We start from the raw sequence: 18,923 nt of genomic DNA, 5'->3' as shown, positions 1-18,923 counted from the left end.
TTACCTAAAGGTTTGTCGGGAAGTGTAGGCGTCCTTGCAGCTTAAAGTTTAGCATTTACAGAGCAGCAGGGAGAGAAGTGCAGGTGTCCTTGCAGCTTAAAGTTTAGCATTTACAGAGCAGCAGAGAGGGAAGTGTGGGCGTCCTTGCAGCTTAAAGTCTCCCAGTGCAGCCAGGCGTCGCTCTGCAGGGCCAGGCCGGGTGAGGGGAAGGGAAAATGCCGTGATGCACCTTGAGAGTGGGAGGAAAGGCGCCCCACGCCTGCACTTCCCTCCCTGCTGCTCTGTAAATGCTAAACTTTAAGCTGCAAGGACACCTGCACTGTAAATGCTAAACTTTAAGCTGCAAGGACACCTGCACTTCTCTCTCTGCTGCTCTGTAAATGCTAAACTTTAAGCTGCAAGGACGCCTGCACTGTAAATGCTAAACTTTAAGCTGCAAGGACACCTGCACTTCTCTCCCTGCTGCTCTGTAAATGCTAAACTTTAAGCTGCAAGGATGCCTACACTTCCCGACAAACCTTTAGGTAAGAGAACACAAGTTGAATCTAGGTATTTCGTCACATCTGTTTTGAGTCTCATACATAGGTGGAGGGTGTTCCCATCTCGGGCAAGAGAATGAATGTCTCCTTGAAACCCACCTGTCCCATCTGGATCCTTGTTGTTTTGCGCAATGACGTGGTCCATTTGCTCGCTGACCCCAGAAAACGTATCTCGCTTGCGTTGTATCTCTGCGCTTTTCCGCGTGCGTAGCCCTTCCCTGATGCCCGACTTTGCGGATAAAGGATGGATGGAGAAGCGCGAGTTCTCAACATGATGGAGGTATGGCACTTCTTTGATGCCGTTCCTATCCAGGTTTAACTGCTTCAAGCTAAGGAGGCAAGGACAGCACCGAAAAGGCCAGTTCTCACAAACACATGGACGGAGAGTGATCTGCTTTTCAAAGCGGAGCACAAAAGTGGGATCAGAAGGCATTCATTCGCACACACCGCTGTTTTCCAGGTAACATTATGAACAGCTGAACTCTCATGGATATTGATCAGAGGATACGCTTAATTCACCCTTCCTATATTTTCACTCATGACCGTCTGTTGCATCTTGTCCATATGGCAAGGGGCAATGGGAAGGAGTCCCACCTCAGAGAATTAAGATAATGCTGAACTTTAAATTACTGCAACTCCAAGTAATCCCAGTGTTACGATCTTTACTTTCTTTTGAGTAGATTTTTCTTTTAATCTTTCCCTTAACACCCTCTGGGTAGTTTGCTGACACCAGGAATATTATATGCAAATATTTTTTATTTAGGTTTTCCCTTTGGTAACATTCCTAAGCATCAGGCTCCTTCATGGTTCTATGTGGCCCTGAGGATAGGAATGGGATATAGCAATGACAGCTACTCTGGGATATAACAAAACAAAATAAATGTTTATTTTTCAAGAAGCGTATCGGTTTCATAAACATAGTTCTCGGTTCTTAAAGTTACTTCCTATAAACTCATTCACTCAGATCTCCTCTAAGGCTTAACACACAGTTAGCCTCTTTCTCTGACTCAATATTTCTCTCACAGAAATGCTTAAACTCCTCAGGCAGCACACACCTGGCCTCTCTTTCCCTGACTGAGTGTCCTTTCACAAACATGCTCAGTTCAGGTTCCACACAGGTTATATTTCTCTCATGAGTATTTCAATATACTCAGGCAGCACACAGCTAGCCTGCTTTCCTCTGACTGCCACTTTGCTCTCTGCATTGTCGGTCTCAAACTGCATTCACTCCGCCCACACTCTCAGTCATCAGCCAATCACATCACTCACTCATACCTCTCTCACCCCCACTCTTCACCTAGCTCAACCCAAGCATTTAAAGACACATGCACCCATTTACTTGAAATTATTACACCCAGCCTGTCCTAATTAAACATCACTTCGAATAAGTACCAAATGTAGGACCAGGAGAGGAGACTGCGTGTTTTCACCTTTTCTTTGTCCCCTTGCTCAGTCTGAAATGCTTCGACTGACCTTGTGTATTCCTTTTATTAATTAAACTGTCTTATATTTTGAATTCTCTGAGTCTGATCTTTGCAACCGCACTACGGTCTTGCTATCTGAAGTGCAGTAACGGGGAGGGCCAGAGAAGGTCTGGAGCTGCTAGGGGCGATATCAGCTTGTCACAGCACCATGGAAGACAGAGCTTTCCACAGAGTTGAGCTGAAAGCAGAGTAAAGTGGGTAACCTTTTGACTGACCAACAGAAAATGTCAGTTTGAGGCCAAGGAGAGCAGAATTTGTAGCCATGGACACCTGTGCGAGGTAGCCTGGGAGGAGTGGCCGTGGATACCCCCATCAGAGGGGCAGAAGTGTTAGGGAGGGCAGCAGGTCAGGGAACCAGATCTGATGAGCCCAGTCCACGATGAGTAGCACCCTACCAGGAGATACTGCCTGTTGGGTGGACAATGACCATTGGCCCTCTGAGGCCACTGCCATGCAGGTTGTTGTGACACCAGTCAATAAGACAGCGACATAATCTAGGTTCCCGTGAGCTGCGTTACAGCGTGTAGTTCTTGTTTGGGGATGGGCCTGTCACTCCGCGCCCTCCCCCACCAAGTCAGGTTTGGTGGTCCCAAAAGATTTTGCAGTCTGCCTGGGACTGCTGAAAGAAGGGGGCTGCCGAACACCTGGAGGGCCACCCTATGTGGCTGGCAAGCTGAGCTGGCGGGGTGGGGGGCAGTCTGCAAGCTTGTTCCAGAAGATGCTGGGGTGGCCGCTTACCTTCGGAGGTTAGCTAGACTGACAAAGACGTTGGGGTGAGAAAGTTGATTGTCATCCAGAAGTAAGACTTCCAGAGCCGGGAACATCACGCCGCCAGTGTCGTTGCTGGAAAGACAAAACCATCGCCCCACACATAACTTAGACAAGGGTGGAGAGGGTGGGGACCGAGGGGGGCACGGAAACAGTTTCAGATTCCTTTGGGAGTTCCACAAACTGCTTGCAGCCTGATCCTGCTTGGTTTTACTCGGAAGTAACACCACCAAGCGGGGCTGAAGTCCAACATAGCATGGGTAGCTTTAAACTGGCAAACAGTCAACACAACGCCATTCAATGCGCTTGCCCGTTCTTTTCCGGGCAAATACAAATACAATTCAAAAAGTACGCACACTTTGTATATCTGCATGTTTTTTAGAATTCTCCTCTTTTTTGGTGTGTTTCAGCTGGGCGAGCGACAGAGAAACGTCGGAGGGGAAAATGGATAGAGACAGAGTTGCGATTTCCTTCAACACAATGAGGACTACAAACACTAAACTTGTTGGGTTTTTTAAAAAATGAGAGTTAGATCTGGTTCTCATTTGAGAGTTAAATTAGAGAAGATGCTGGGAGACCCAGGACGGGGTGTTCTCAAGTTTTTTGGGGGCAGGGGAGAGCGTGGCTCAATGCTAGAACAACTGCTTGGTATATATCCCAGATTCAGTTCCCAGCATCTCCAGTTAAAAGGATCAGCCCGTCAAAATAGACAAGAATCATGGAATCATTGGGTTGGAAGGGACCTCCAGGGTCATCTAGTCCAACCCCCAAGATTGACTTTAAAAGACCAATGACCAGGCCCAATATAAGGAAGCTTTATCGTGTGTTTCATGAGTATTTTAATTTTAAATGTACTATTAGTCTTCAAAGGGGGAAAAAAGACTGTTGCACTCCCTCCTCTTCTAGGGTTTAATATCATGGGGAGGACTTTTTGATAGGTAAAACCAGGGTGAGATTTAATCTTTTCTCCCCTCAGCTCTGCCCTGAATTGGATCCCTACATGGATTCTATTTTTTAAATGCTGGTAGGGTTCAATTGCCCCGACCTCAACAGCCCAGGCAAACCTGATCTCATCAGATCTTGGAAACTAAGCAGGGTCGGCCTTGGCTAGTAATTGGATGGGATACCTCCATAGAAGACCAGGGTTGTGGAGGCAAACCACCTCATTTAGTGTCTTGCCTTGAACACCCCAGTAGGGGTTGCCATAAATCAGCTATGGCTTGACAGCACTCTCCACCACCACTAGGGTTCACTCGGCAATGCCTGAGCATCAAGACAACAAACGCCATCCCAGCGTGGAATACAAAGAGTCCTGCTGGTTTCCCCCAACCCGTTTCCTCTTGCAAAAGAATCTTCTGCTTCATCACATGGGCCATGCATATGGGAAGCCCAAATCTTGCCTACTTTCTGCCTCACATAGGCTGCTGGTAGGACCCCAGCTTGGTAGCCCCAACGCACCCCTACTGAGTACTGCATGCCCAGTTGGTCTCCCTTCAGCCTTACCTATCAGGGACTGTCAGATTAAGAGGGAGATAACTGAGTCCATTGGCAGTGAGGTGGAGAACTTTCAAGTGGGACAGAACTCCCAGGACCCGGGTATCCTCAGGAGACAGATTGTTGTAAGAAAGGTCCAAGATCTGCAATGGAAGCAAAGCAAAGAGTTCCGTGGCCCGGAGGCTATCACCTCCGACAGGGCCACCTACATAAGAAGCAGTGCTGCAATAAACATTTCTACTCTTTAAGGTGCCAGACAGCAAAGAGCTGGGGGGTGGGGGCCTCTTTTTCTTTCTTTTCCTTGTATTTGCCCAGGAGACATGTGGAACAGGCAGTAAGAGAAAGAGCCTACCCCCACAGCTCTTTTCTATCTGCAAAACACACTGCGAATTTATTGTATGTGGCCATAGGCCTTCACAATATAAAATCATTAATTAAAAAACAGAGCAAAAAAATACAAGAATACAGATATCGTTACACACTGGGTGGAAATCAAGGACAGGCGAAGCCACTCTTGGCTCCGTGCACACACATGGGGGCCCTTTTCCCTTTCCCCAAAACCATTTTGAAGGTTACACTCGAGGAGATTTGGGGTTTCCCCCAAGCGCACACAAGTTTAGCATGCGTGTGACCAGACCCCGAGATCCCCCTCGTTCTTACTTCCAGGTGTGGAAAATCTCCAGTGTTGACTTTAAGATTTCTTAAGCCGTTCAAGGAAAGTTCCAGTTCCCGTAGAGCAGGAAATTTACAAAATGCTTCTAAAAAGATTTTTTTTAAAGAAAGGAAAATATTAATTGGGCAGGTTAATGCAGTGGTGACTAAAAGTCTGTCTACACGAGACATCTTGCACAAAAATGCTCAAGTGTAGGAAGACACGATGTTAGCCAGGAAGCATAGTTTAATTTCACCTCTCTACACAGCCTGCGGAGATTGCTCCTCAGAGGGTTTGGTAATTTCATCTTCACCTCCAGGAAGGCTCTGTCAAGATGAAATTAACAAACCCTCTGAGGAGCGATCTCTGCCAGCTCTATGTAGAGAAGTGAAATTGGCAGAGCCTTTGGCTCTTTTTTAAACTATGCTTCCCAGCTAACAGTGCATCTACCGACACTTGAACATTCTCATGTAAAATGTCTTGTGTAGAGATACTCTAAGTTTTGGCACAAGCGTACCGCCCACTATTTAGCCCCTCCACACACCTAAGAAGAGCCCTGCTGGATCAACCTGTGGTCCATCGAGTCCAGCATCCTGTTTCACACTGTGGGGCCAATCATATAACAACAACAACAACAACAACATTAGATTTGTATACTGCCCTTCAGGACGACTTAACGCCCACTCAGAGCAGTTTACAAAGTATGTTATTATTATCCCCACAACAATCACCCTGTGAGGTGGGTGAGGCTGAGAGAGCTCCAGAGAGCTGTGACTAGCCCAAGGTCACCCAGCTGGCTTCAGGCAGAGGAGTGGGGAATCAAACCCGGTTCTCCAGATTAGAGTCCTGTGCTCTTAACCACTACACAAAACTAGCTCTCTATGGAGGGCCAAACTGGCTCTCTACACCAAACTGGCCCTCTATGGAGGGCCAAAAAAGCAAGGCATAGAGGTTGAGGCCTTCCCCTGATGTTGCTGGATTCAGAGGTTTGCTGTCACTGAATATAGATACCCGTGTGCCCTTTCTGCTCTAATAATCAGACCCTCCTGCCTCCATCTTATACGTGACTGAAACAGAAAATGGTGGCCAGGCAAGGCAAGCCGATCAAATGTAGAGCTCTGAGCCGGTACGGTCTCAACTCTCAGTCCACAACCCAGCTGAGATGAAGTCCCCGCACTTTAGCCAATGTAGCTCCGGGCATTCCAGGGCCAGCATCAGGGGTATGTACAATTGGGCATCTGCCAAGGTACACAGTAGATGGGCCACTGCCAATCCGAGAGGCTAGGCTGATCAGCTGACAGCAAAAGAACTTGACTGCCAACCATTTGCCCTTCCGCCCCTTCCAGGCAACCCTCCCACCGGGAAACAGGAGCTGGCCCGAGAAACCTCTGAAATATTGCAAGGGCCTCTGGAGCAATCTCCCGTTTCCTGGTGGGGGAAAACACTGGAAGGAGGGGAACCGTGCCTGGCAGTCATACTCCACTCCCTCATAGCTGCAGTGGGTGGGTGGTGGGGGAAACCCCAATGGAGAAGCCGCTGGACGTTCTGTGCTCCAGCAGCCCACAAAACCCCGCCACCAGCCTTTATTTACATATTTTGTTTATGCCCCATCTGTCTCCTCAATGGGAAACCAAATTGGTTTACATCGTTTTCGTCTCCTCGCTTTTATCCTCACAACATCCCTGTGAGGAAGGTTGGGCTGAGAGAGAGCGACTGGCCCGAGGTCACCACGCAAGCTGGCGTGGCAGGGTGGGGATTCAAACCTCCCATTTCCAACACATTAGCCACAACACCAAACTGGCTTCCTGACGCATTCCTCACCTAAATTCAGCAGGTTTTCTGCGGCATTGATATAGGCGACAGAGTCAAATTGCTCAAAGTCCTCTTCTTTAGCCTGTGTTAACGGGAAAGGAAATGACTCCAGCAATGCCGTTGCAAACAAGCTCTTTTTTAAAGAAAAAAAAAAAGCATGCATCATTGATTGATTGATTGATTGATTGATTGATTGATTGATTGATCTTGTATTACGCTCTTCCTGCTTATATGGACTCAGAGTGGATAAACAAGAATGAATAAAACCTATTTAAAAACATAAGTAAGATATACAACTTGGCAGGGCTGGATCGAGGGGGAGCAGGGAGGGGTAGCCTGCCACCGGCACTGCCAAAGAGGGGACGCTGGGTGCGGCTGCCAGCCACTGGGAGCGTGCCGTGGCTTGCCACGTGGGAGGCTGAGTGCAGGGTTGGGAGACCTTCACCTGCCCCAGCGATGGGGCGGCTGGCTTGCCGCACATGCAGGACCTCCCAGCCCTGCGCTCAGCCACCCGCGCAGCAAGCCGGCTACCCCAGCACACGCCTGCACTGGGGCAGCGGGGAAGGCGAACCGCACAGAGGGCCTCCTGGCCCTGTGTTCAGCTGCCTGCACGGCAAGCAGGCCCGTGCACGCCCGCACCGCCACCACCAGCTCCACCAGTCATGGAAGTGACAGACAGTGTCAGGCCACACTGTATGGCCTGACAGCAGCCACACAGAGGTGTGTTTTCAGGATCAGGCCACGAGCCCCTCCAAGACAGCTAAAGGTTGCAGGGCAGAGTTAAGGGGGAATCTTTGTTCCAGCCTTTGGGGGCATGGCTTTGCACCTGGGATTCCAGTTGGCGCCCAACCTAATGAAGAGTCCTACTTACTGTGACAAAATTTTGATTGCTTATGTTCACCGAGCAGAGATCCGAAGGGCTTTTCACGTGGTGGAGCTTCATCTGGAAATAAATCAAGAGAAGGAATAGGTCCTGCGTATTCGACTGGGCAAAGAGGCAGTTCTACCACCAGGGGACGCCCAACATGTGGTTTGCAGCTCCCAAGCAGGCCCTGGTGATTCATGGCACCAGCATTCACAGTCTCCTTCTTCCCCATTAGATCTCATTCTGGCAGGCCAAGATGCTGCCATTGTTCCACCTCAGCCACCCCTGGGAACATCTGTGAATTGAACAGAGATGCTGCAAGCACCATTACGCTAACCTTACTACAGCACTAGCAAAGCAACACGCTCCCAAATAATTTTATACCAAGTAATTTCATATATTTAAATCGCCCAGTGGCTAACAGTGATATCCAAAATTCTTACCAATATTATACAAACACGAATTTTACAAGGTTCGAACATCTAAATTACATATGGCGACCCATGTCCCTTTAAGGAAGTCCCGCAAAGGCAATCAAGCCCTCTCAAACACATATATTCCTTTCTTCGAGAAACGCAGGCTCCCAAGTAGAAGTTGCGAATGGATAACAAAAACAACGTCCAGTCTGTAGGTTATTGCGGAGAATATGAAGAAAAAAGGAGAAAAGCCGAGAAGAACCAGAGGGCTGGATTGCCTTTGCGGGAATTCCTTAAAGGGACATGGGTCGTCATATGTAATTTAGATGTTCGAACTTTGTAAAATTCTTGTTTATATAATATTGGTAAGAATTTTGGATATCACTATTAGCCACTGGGCGATTTAAATATATGAAATTACTTTGTATAAAATTATTTGGGAGCGTGTTACTTTGCATGTGCTGTAGTAAGGTTAGCGTATCAGGGTTGCATTTGCATCACACCTCTTTGTTGTTACAACAACAGCATCCCGGCCAGTTTTAGGACTCCTTGCAGCTGAAACTCTCCAACTGTAACTGGCTGGGATGTGACTATGGTAGTTTTTCCCAACCAGGTTCCACGGAACCATGGGGTTCCGCAGAATCAGGGGTTCAGTGAGAAATAGTGGAATAAATAAATATTTTGAAACACAGTGGGAAAAAATCCAAAAATCCCTGTGAATTTCCTGCAAGATGGAGGTTCTGCACTTAAGTCGTGGGCCGTCGGATTTGGGGATCTGGCTCCCGGCCTTTGACGGGGCGCCACTTGTGCATTCTTCGACGGTCAGGAGTCTGGGTGTCATGGCCCAGTCTGAGAGTGAGGTCTCCTCTGGAGGAGAGGAGCCTCGTGTAGCCAGCCAGGACTCCTCAGGAGAAGAGGAGCCCTGTGTAGCCCTGATTCAGCAGAAGCCAGCAATCAGGAGCAACAGCTGCTGGCTGATCAGAGCTTACAGCCAGCAGCTGAGGCACCAGCACCCTCTAGCTCCAATACTACAGAGGAAGCTCAGCCAGAGACTTCTACAGGTGCAGCGCAGCCAAGAGCCTCCACCCCCCCAGGTTCACCCACGCCCAAGGAACGCTGCAGGCAGCGCCAGAGACTGGAACTGCAGGAGAGACGGCGCAGTGCTCGCCTCTTGAGCCAACGCCAGCTGCTGGAGAGTAACGATGAATAGTGGCACGATAGAGCCCCAGCAGCTGGCTGAAAACCACGCCTGGCTATAAGAGCCAGTCTGGAGGAACTGCTGGGCGTGGAAGCAACGTGTCTACTGCCTGCAACCACTCCGTGTTCCGTGTTCCGTGTTCCGTGTTCCGTGTTCCGTGTTCCGTGTTCCGTGTTCCGTGTTCCGTGTTCCGTGTTCCGTGTTCCGTGTTCCGTGCCCGTGCCCGTGCCCGTGCCTGCTTTTGGGCCTGACACTATCGGTGACTGACCTTGGACTGTGCCTGACCTCGCTCTTGGAATCTGGACTCACTCCTGGCTTTATCTCGTGCTCTGACCACCGGTTTGACTTGGCTTTTGCTCTTGGAACTCCCCTTTGACTTTGGCCTTAAGGTTTGGACTTGAACCACCCTGCTTGGGCTGGCCCAGCCCGTGACACTGGGAGTGATTCTGGATGCCTCCTAGTCAATGAAGACCCAGGCTGCAGCAGTGACTCGGTCTGCTTTTTTCCATCTTGGGCAGGCCAGGCAACTCGCCTCCTATCTCTCAACCCAGGACCTAACGACAGTGATCCATGCAAGGGTCACCTCCAGACTGGACTACTCTAACTCAGTGTACGCAGGGCTTCCCTTGGGTTTGACCTGGAAATTACAACGGGTCCAGAATGCTGCTGTGCGCGTCGTTCCTGGTGTTCTATATAGGACGCATATTACTCCCATCTTGCAGCCGCCGCACTGGCTTCCTGGGGAGTTCCGGATAAAATTCAAGGTGTTGGTGTTGACCTTTAAAGCCCTTAGCAGACAGGGACCAGCATACCTGCGGGACCGCCTCTCACCATACGTGCCCCAGAGAGCGCTGAGATCAGCCAAGAAACATCTACTGCTGGTCCCTGGCCCCAGGGAGGCGAGACTGGCCTCGACCAGGGAAAGGGCCTTCTCGGTCGTGGCTCCGACCTGGCGGAACCCTCTAACAGAGGATAGGTGGGCTCGCCAGGATCTTTCGTCATTACAGCCTGCAAGACTGAGATGTTCCGCCAGGCATATGGTTGAGGCCAAGTCAGGAGTCACCTCGAAGTCTCCAAACTGGCCTCCCAGGAGAGGGGCCGTACGGCCATCTGGTCCCCTTCTATGAGTTAGAGTTGATCATCTGCCCCCCATGTGAGTCATAGCCTGATTGGAAAGGCCTGTTCCCCTCTTCTACCCACCCCTCTGTGTTTTTGCTGGGAGGAGTTGGGCTTCAAGGCTGCTGTCTGGGGGCAGGGTTAATGGGATTTTTGCGGTTTTACTGATGTTTTAAATGCAACTTATGTTTTTACTGTTGTAACATGCCCTGATCCTGCTTGTGGGGAGGGCGGGATAGAAATCCAATAAATAAATACATAAATTGTGCAGGGGGCTGGACTAGATGACCCTGGATGTCCCTTCCAAGCCTATGAGTCTATGATTCTAAATCAAGCGCATTTCTGCATGGCCTAAGAAGGTCCCTTAAAGTCAATCTGAGCACATGCCAACCATATAACAGAATAATAGCATCTTAACGGTGGCGCTCACCAGAAGTGTCCTGTTGAGGGTTTTCTCGCTCGCATGCCTATGTGGCCCACTCCATTTGACCCGGGTGGATTTTGAGCTGAACGGACATCCAGTCTTCAGTTGCTCAGCAGTCTGACGAGCCACTTGCCAGTGACCAGCCCCTGACCCATTACACAGGGAAAAACGAAAGTTGGCATCAGCAAAAGTATTTCAAAATGTTTTTTGGTTGGGATTTGACACCTCATAAAATAGCAAAAATATAAAAGATCCCTGTAGATATATGTTGGTGCCATCATTCTTCAATAGCCAGCTAGTTTCAACTTTGGGGGGGTGGGCTTGCCCAGAGATTCAAATATTTTGGATTCGGGTGCTAGAATTAATTCAGGAAACTATGGGACAGTGTGTCCCACCAGACCAAAGGTTATCTTATTATGTTACCCGAAAAACTGCCAGCAAAATACAGATCTTGGAATGATATTAAACTCATCATTAGCTGCATGGATATACATAGCAGTGTATTGGAAAAGGACAGAACTTCCTAGTGCCTTGTGCAGAATATAGAGAATTGCATCAATGACAAAATTAAGAAATTATAAATAACAACCAATACTGGTTTTAGTACAGAAAATTTTGCTGAGTTATGAACTTTTTAAAATTACGTTTTGGAATGGAAGTTGCCATAGACTTCCTTTAAACCACTGTAAAAATTTCAAGTCCTTATGTATTTATTTATTTTATTTATTTGTTTGTTTCTTTGTTTATTTATTTATAGTCCGCCTTTCTCATTGATACTCAAGACAATGTGACTCAGAGTGTGAGTACAGTGAATTTCAAAGATTTCAGTAAACAATGCAATAGGGTATATTCATGCAAATCTGCAGAGATTTAAAACCAGCCGAGATCCATTATAGAGTTGAAGAAATGCCGAAACAGAGCAGCATTTATTTTTAGCAGAGAAGAGTATTGCACAGCAGATAAAGAATCACAGAGACATGTGTGTTCAGCTTCTAAAATAACGTTTACTACATACCGGGAAAAATAATAAAGATTACATTGGAGATAAAATAAAGAAGAGCTAACTTAGTTCCTACATCCTTACATGCTAGAGGTAACGGTCTAACTATCGGGAGAGCAATGGCGTCCTGGACAAAGGAAAGAATGTTAATTGGCCCCAATAAACCTGGTTAGCCAACAATCAATCCTAGATCTAAAAGAGTCCAGTAGCACCTTTAAGACTAACCAATTTTATTGTAGCATAAGCTTTCGAGAATCACAGTTCTCTTCGTCAGATGCATGGAGGGCCAAAAGAAACTGGTCAGATATAGAGGAGGAGAGGGGAGGATGGGTTAGATGCAAACAGCTCCTTCTGATATGCAGATACAAACAGCTCCTTCTGATATGTAGATGCAAACAGCTCCTTCTGATATGGAGATCAGTTTGCTTCTGTAAAGGTTCAGAGGAGTTAGAAGTGTTAGTCTGTAGAGCAAAATCAAAAAGAGTCCAGTAGCACCTCCAAGACCAACCAATTCCACTGCAGCACAAGCCTTCGAGAATCACCTAGATCTGTTCATTAAGCATGCAACTCCCCTTTCCCCTGGCAGGAAGAACAACTCGACATCTAACTGGCCTCATGCTAAACTAGCTGTGCCTAACTAAACACAAACAGATTAACTCTTTCACGGCAGAAGAGAATGACACTTGTAAAATCCCAACAATAAGCAACTCGATGACTGATCTATTAGACAACAGATCTACCCAGTATGATCATACTTAAAGCAAAAGTCTATAGCCCCTCTCTATCCTTCTACTGATGCCTCTCTTTGAGACCACTGCCTTACAGTACAGCTCTCCTACCTGAGTAAAAAGCCCTCTTGAATTAATTCAGTTTTGCACTGCTTGCTAAAAGCTAGGAGGGTGGGAGCTTTCCTGACCTCCTCAGGTAGGCCATTCCATCAGGTAGGGGCCATTCCATCAGGTAGGGGCCACCACAGAGAATGCACTTGTAAGGGCAGCTGTTGATTTTGCCAGCAGGGATCCATTACAGAGTTGCACAGTCATTATAGAACAGCACAGTCAAACTCTAAGTATCCTTCCAGCAACACACGTGAAACAGCTTTATATGGAGTCAGGCCATTGCTCTATAAAGCAGTCTGGTACCTACGGGAGACCCTGTTCAGATGAGCAAAGCTGCTGTGGCTCTCTCAGCCCCACCCACCTGAGGATAATAATAACGCATTGGTAAACTGCTCTGAGTGGGCATTAATTTGTCCTAAATTGAATATCATCATCATAATCATCATCATCACCACCCAAGTGTGTAAAGGATGGGGAATCTGAGAGTCCCTTTCTATGAAAAATGCCGAATATGTAATATTTGTGCATTTTTTAAAACATTTAAACTTTTTTTAAAAATGTGTATAGGTAGCAGAAACGTTAACAGAGCAGACTGAGAGCTAAGCTACAAGAGACGAATTATATGAGGAGGAGCATGTGAAGGGAGTTGCAATGTTAGCTGTGAAGCTGAGTTTTAAAAGAGATCGGAAGTCTTCATCAATTTCCCCTTTCTACAGAGCCAGGGAGATCTTTGATCAGAGGATTTGTTAATTTCCTCTTTGCCTCAAGAAGGTTCGATCAGTTTCACCTCCCCTTTAGGAGGCAAAGAGGAAATTAACAAACCCTCTGAGCAACCATCTCCCTGGCTCTGTAGAGAGGGAAAATTGACAAAGCCTTCTGATCGCTTTTAAAACTCAGCTTCCCAACTAACATTGCAACTCCCTTCACGTGCTCCTCCTTGTGTAATTCATCTTTTGTAGCTTGGCTCGCAGATCACCGGTCCAAATTGAACCAGACTATCTTAAGAACCACTTGTTCCCATTTGAACCTTTGTGGGATGCTTTTCTCCTTCACGAGTTAGGTAGGTAGTTACTTGAGGAACGACCTTCTTTGTGGTGCAGTTCCCAAGAAAAGTCTAGACATCACCTACTGGCCCACGATAACATGGGGTTTGGCTTGGAGTCATCAGGGGCATTGTGGGTCCCAAAAGTGATACAAGTCACTTCCCCATTACTGAAGGTTGGGAGAGAGTTGAGCCCCTGAGGTGTGTCTCTTCCATCTGCCACCCCAAGAAGTCACTTGGATGGAGTACCAGCACTGGGATGAAATCAGGATATGTCACCTTCTTCATAGAGGGGTCGCAAAAGGCTTCTGGCTGGGAAGCAGTTGGTGGCATAACTGTTCCCATCATCCAATTTATATATTCCCGTTGCAGCCATGATGTTGTTCTAACCCTTAAGGGACAAAAGGGAGAAACAAATTCATGAAATTAACCTGCCAATATTTTCTCTGCAAGCTTTACTGCGCGTCAATGAGTCAATTAAAGTGTTCAGTGATTAACTGAATTGGGGGGAAATTTCCACAGGTGTGAGCAAACTTGGACTAACAAAGCCAAGAGAAACAAGCAGACTGGGTATTTTCTGAAGATATGTTGCTTGGAATCTGTTTTCATAAATCCAGAGGAGTTAGCCGTGTTAGTCTGTAGTAGCAAAATCGAAAAGAGTCCAGTAGCACCTTTAAGACTAACCAACTTTATTGTAGCATAAGCTTTCGAGAACCACAGCTCTCTTCATCAGATGTATGGAGGGTAAGAAGAAACTGGTCAGATATATATAGGTGGTGAGGGAAGGGGGGAGTATATGCAATCCGTAGCTTCTGATAATAGGATCAGTTACTTCTGATAATGAGATAACCATTTATAGTCTCTATTCAATCCAAGTCTGACTGAGTCAAATTTACATATGAATTCCAATTCAGCAGCTTCCCATTGGATTCTGTTTTTGAAAGGTTTCTGTTGAACTACAGTGACCTTTAAGTCCTTGATGGAATGTCCTGATAGACTGAAGTGTTCTCCCACTGGTTTCTATATGTTGCCATTTTTAATGTCAAATTTGTGTCCATTTATTCTTTTGCACAGAGGTTGGTTGGTTTGTCCAATGGACAGAGCAGATAGACATTGTTGGCACATGAAGACATATATCACGTTGGAGGATGAGCAGCTGTAAGAGCCAGAGATAATGTAGTTGATGCCATTGGGTCCTGTAATTGTATTTCCAGATGCAGCTCTCTTCGTCAGATGCAGAAGAGAGCTGTGGCTCTCAAAAGCTTATGCTACAAATAAGTTGGTTAGTCTTAAAGGTGCTACTGGACTCTTCACTATTACAGACTAACACAGCTAACTCCTCTGGATCTGTAACATAATTCTATAGTTTCTCCAGTACCCTTAACATTATTTAACTGAGGTTTTGGCCAGGTGCACCTTTAAATGTAATGGATTAATGAACTTAAGAGCATTTTCACTGGATGACAGCCGTAGTGTTCGCCAGCATTTGATTATATCATTTCCATAACCAAGGTCCATCAGTGGCCATGAGCCACAATGACTCAATGGGGCTTCCATATTCAGAGGCAGTAATCCTATGAATATGTATGCTCAGGGGCAACAATAGCAAAAGGCCTTGTCGTCTGTGCTCTGCTCGTGGACCTTCAGGGTGAGCTACCTGGTTGGCCACTCTGTGAGAGAGGACCCTAGCCTTGATGGACCATTGGTCTAATCCAGCATGGCTACTGTTGTATCCTTATTCTTATAATCAACAGACATATTGCACAATATTCTGATTTGATGCCCATTTCCTTCCAGACTGAAACCCTCAATAAGCTTACATTGGGGAGCAAAGATCAAACCCAACATTCCATCCTTTATGAGTAAACCACCACTGGGCATTTTTTTTTTATTCCTGGGTACTCGAAAATTGCAGGACATTTGTTACGAGAAGCCTTCTTCTCCCCTAACTTAAGAACCATTTCAATTCTTTTTCAGGTGGGTAGCTATGCTGGTCTGCAGTAGAAGAGCTAGATTCAGGAACAGTAACACCATAAAGACAAACTAGATTGCCATACAGCCAAGCTACAAGAGATGAATTGCACGAGGAGGGGCACGTGAAGGGAGTCACAATGTTAGCTGGGAAGCTGAGTTTTAAAAGAGATCGGAAGGCTTTGTCAATTTCCCCCCTCTACAGAGCCAGGGAGATCTGCTCAGAGGGTTTGTTAATTTCTTCTTTGCCTCCTAGAAGGGGAGGTGAGACTGATGGAGCCTTTGGGAGGCAAAGAGGAAATAAACCTTTTGAGCAAGGATCTCCCTGGCTCTGTAGAGAAGGGAAACCTGACAAAGCCTTCTGATGGCTTTTAAAACTCAGCTTCCCGGCTAACATTGCGACTCTCTTCACATGCTCTTCCTCGTGTAATTCGTCTCTTGTAGCTTAGCTCATAGTATGAGCTTTGTATCTGACAAAGAGAGTTCTGACTCTCGATAGCTCATACCCTGGAAATCTAAGGTGCTACTGGACACAAATCTTGCATTTCAGTTCTGGACACTATTGTCACTTTAAGAGACATCATGAGGTCTTTGCTGAGCAAAGCAGTAAGATCTTCTGTGACACAACACAGGCTCACTTTCCCAGCATGTCCTGTCCTTGCAGAGCACAAAAGACCATGGGAGAAGATCAGCAATGCGGGTAACACATGGCGACGTGAGGGTTAAAATTCAGCTGCAGCCATGCCACCACATTCGCCCGCAGTGCCAGCCTCGGCAAACCACACCCTCACGGTACACGGGGTGTGAAGACACCTTGGCCAGGAAGAAAGTAAGCAGAAGCAACGGCAGGGGATGGGGTAGAAGGCCACCCAACTAATGTCCAGGGTTCAGACCTTCGATCTTCTTGAAGGCCCCGAGTTCAAAGCTGCGAGTTTGTTCTTGGTAGGGCTGCCAATTTCGGGTTTGGAATTTCGTGACGATTTGGGGGTGGAGCCCAGGGAGGGCGGGGTTTGGGAAGGGGAGGGACCTCAACAGGGATGCAGTGCCACACAGTCCACTCTCCAAAGCAGCCACTTTCTCCAGGGGAACTGATCTCTGCATCTGGAGATCACTCGTTGTTCCAGGAGATCTCCAGGCCTAACCTGGGGGCTGGCAACCCTAGGTCTTAGAATCACGAGTGTTTCGACGACGTTGGTATTTATCACATCAATATTGTTGCTTTCCTTCAAGAAGAGCAGGGTGGCTTGCGCCTTGAAGGAGAGACTCTATTTATCTGTTCCTTCTGGAGTAGGAGCATCTCCTATTCCAGGCGTTCTGCCTTCCCCCCCGTCTAAGGATATGCGGGTATAAGCTTACCACTGTAAGCTTGTTGGGGCCAGAGACCTGTCTTTTTGGGTTAGGAAATGCTGCAAAGCTCCGCGTACATTGAGAGTGCTGAAGGAATGAAAATAGTTTCAGGTGGGTAGCTGTGTTGGTCTGCAGTAGAACAGCAGGACTGGAGTCCAGTGGCACCTTAGAGACCCAAAAGATTGTCAGGGTCTAAGCTTTCGAGAGTCAAAGCTCCCTCCAAGGTGCCACTGAATTCAAATCCTGCTGAAGAAATGAATATTTGATGCATGGAATTCTCAGCCAGGGTCACAGAGTTCCAATTATAGATGATCGACTGAACGGGCTCTCTCCCAATCCTACTCCCCATTGAATGGGAGCTCCAAAGGGAATTTTCCTTCTTTTGGTAATCTGTGGGGGGCAAACTACATTTTACAGCATACATGAGTCTGGCACTGGGACTTGTAGCTATATTGCACTTGCAAATTCCTAGTCAGAACTCTGTTTAAAAGTGCCGTGGGAAGAGAAGAGGGGCTCCTTCCTTCTTCCCTGCATCATTTTTCTGACCCAAAATGGCGCCAGAGGGTGTTGTTTGCCCCAGACCAACAGCACCTTTAAATTGACTTCCCATTGGGAACCTGTGGCCACAATATGGCTAAAAGTTCTTATGGAGGATTCATGTATAATTTCACTGTGTAATTTGGCCCGGAGACTGTCGTTGGGAGCTGCTGATACCCCGAGCCACAGGGAAGAGACACCACCATGCTTAATTCTTCAAAGAAGAATAAAGTTCCAGGGGCAACGACGTCTCTTCTCCAGCTTTAGAATTTCTTTTCTTGGGAGGTTTATCCGAATGCATAGCCCTCATATTTTCTGGTGGTAATGTAAGATTTTTAAGAAACAGGCGGGTCGTTTCAGTTGTTGGTTTTTATTTGCACTTTTAAACGTGCTTTTAATTAAGGCTGCCAATGTCAATTGTTCCCAATACACAATTCAGATGCTTTGTTCCATAGCAAATGGAACACTTTCTAAGGACCAAGGGGTTATTTTAGGCAATGATGAATTTACTTGCACGTTGTGTGTTTCCAACATTGATTAACTAAGAGCCGAAACAGACGTGACGAGTTACCTCAATTCAACCTGGGTTTCCTTGCCTCAAGGTTTGACGGGAAGTGTAGGCGTTCTTGCAGGTGCATCGCTGCATTTCTCCTTCCCCTGCTTGCGTGGCCCGGAGCTACATAGCCGCACGTGCTCTGCCCCCCCTCGCACTGAGCATCACTTCATCTCCCCCCCTCCCTCATCTGGCCCAGTCCCCGCAGTTCTGGGCTGCGCAGCTTCTGGTGGGGGCCGGGCGAGTGAAGGGGAGATGCAGCATGCTCCAGGAGCCTTTCCTCCCGCTCTCCCGGTGCAGCCCGGTGTCACTCTGTGGGGGCTGGGCCAGGCGAGGGGGGGGAGTTGCCGTCGCACTGAGTGTCACTTCAATAATACTTTGTAAACCACTCTGAGTAGGCATTAAGTTGTCCTGAAGAGTGGTATATAAATCAAATGTTGTTGTTGTTGCTATTATTATTATTTAACTTTACAACAACCCTGTAAGGTAGGTTACCCGGCTGCCTGTGATAGAGTTAAGGTTGCCAATTCTGGGTTGGGAAATTTCTGGAGACTTGGAGCTAGAACCTAAAGAGGGTGGAGTTTGGGGAGGGGAAGGCCTTCAAGCAGAGTATAATGTAGGGTTGCCAACTCCATGTTGGGAAATTCTGGGACATTTTGGGAGTGAAGCCTGAACTGGGTGGGCTTTGGGGAGAGGAGGGTCATCAAGAAGGGTATAAAATGTCAGCGTTGAGGTTGCCAACTTCCAGGTGGTGGCTGGAGATCTAGAATTACAACTGATCTCCAGGCCACAGAGTTCAGTTCCCCTGGAGAAAATGGCTACTTTGTGGGGGTGGACTCTATGGCATTATACCCTGCAGAGAACCG

Source organism: Eublepharis macularius, chromosome 3, assembly GCF_028583425.1.
Source record: "Eublepharis macularius isolate TG4126 chromosome 3, MPM_Emac_v1.0, whole genome shotgun sequence".
NCBI lineage: Eukaryota > Metazoa > Chordata > Lepidosauria > Squamata > Eublepharidae > Eublepharis > Eublepharis macularius.
This window is presented reverse-complemented; position numbering follows the sequence as displayed.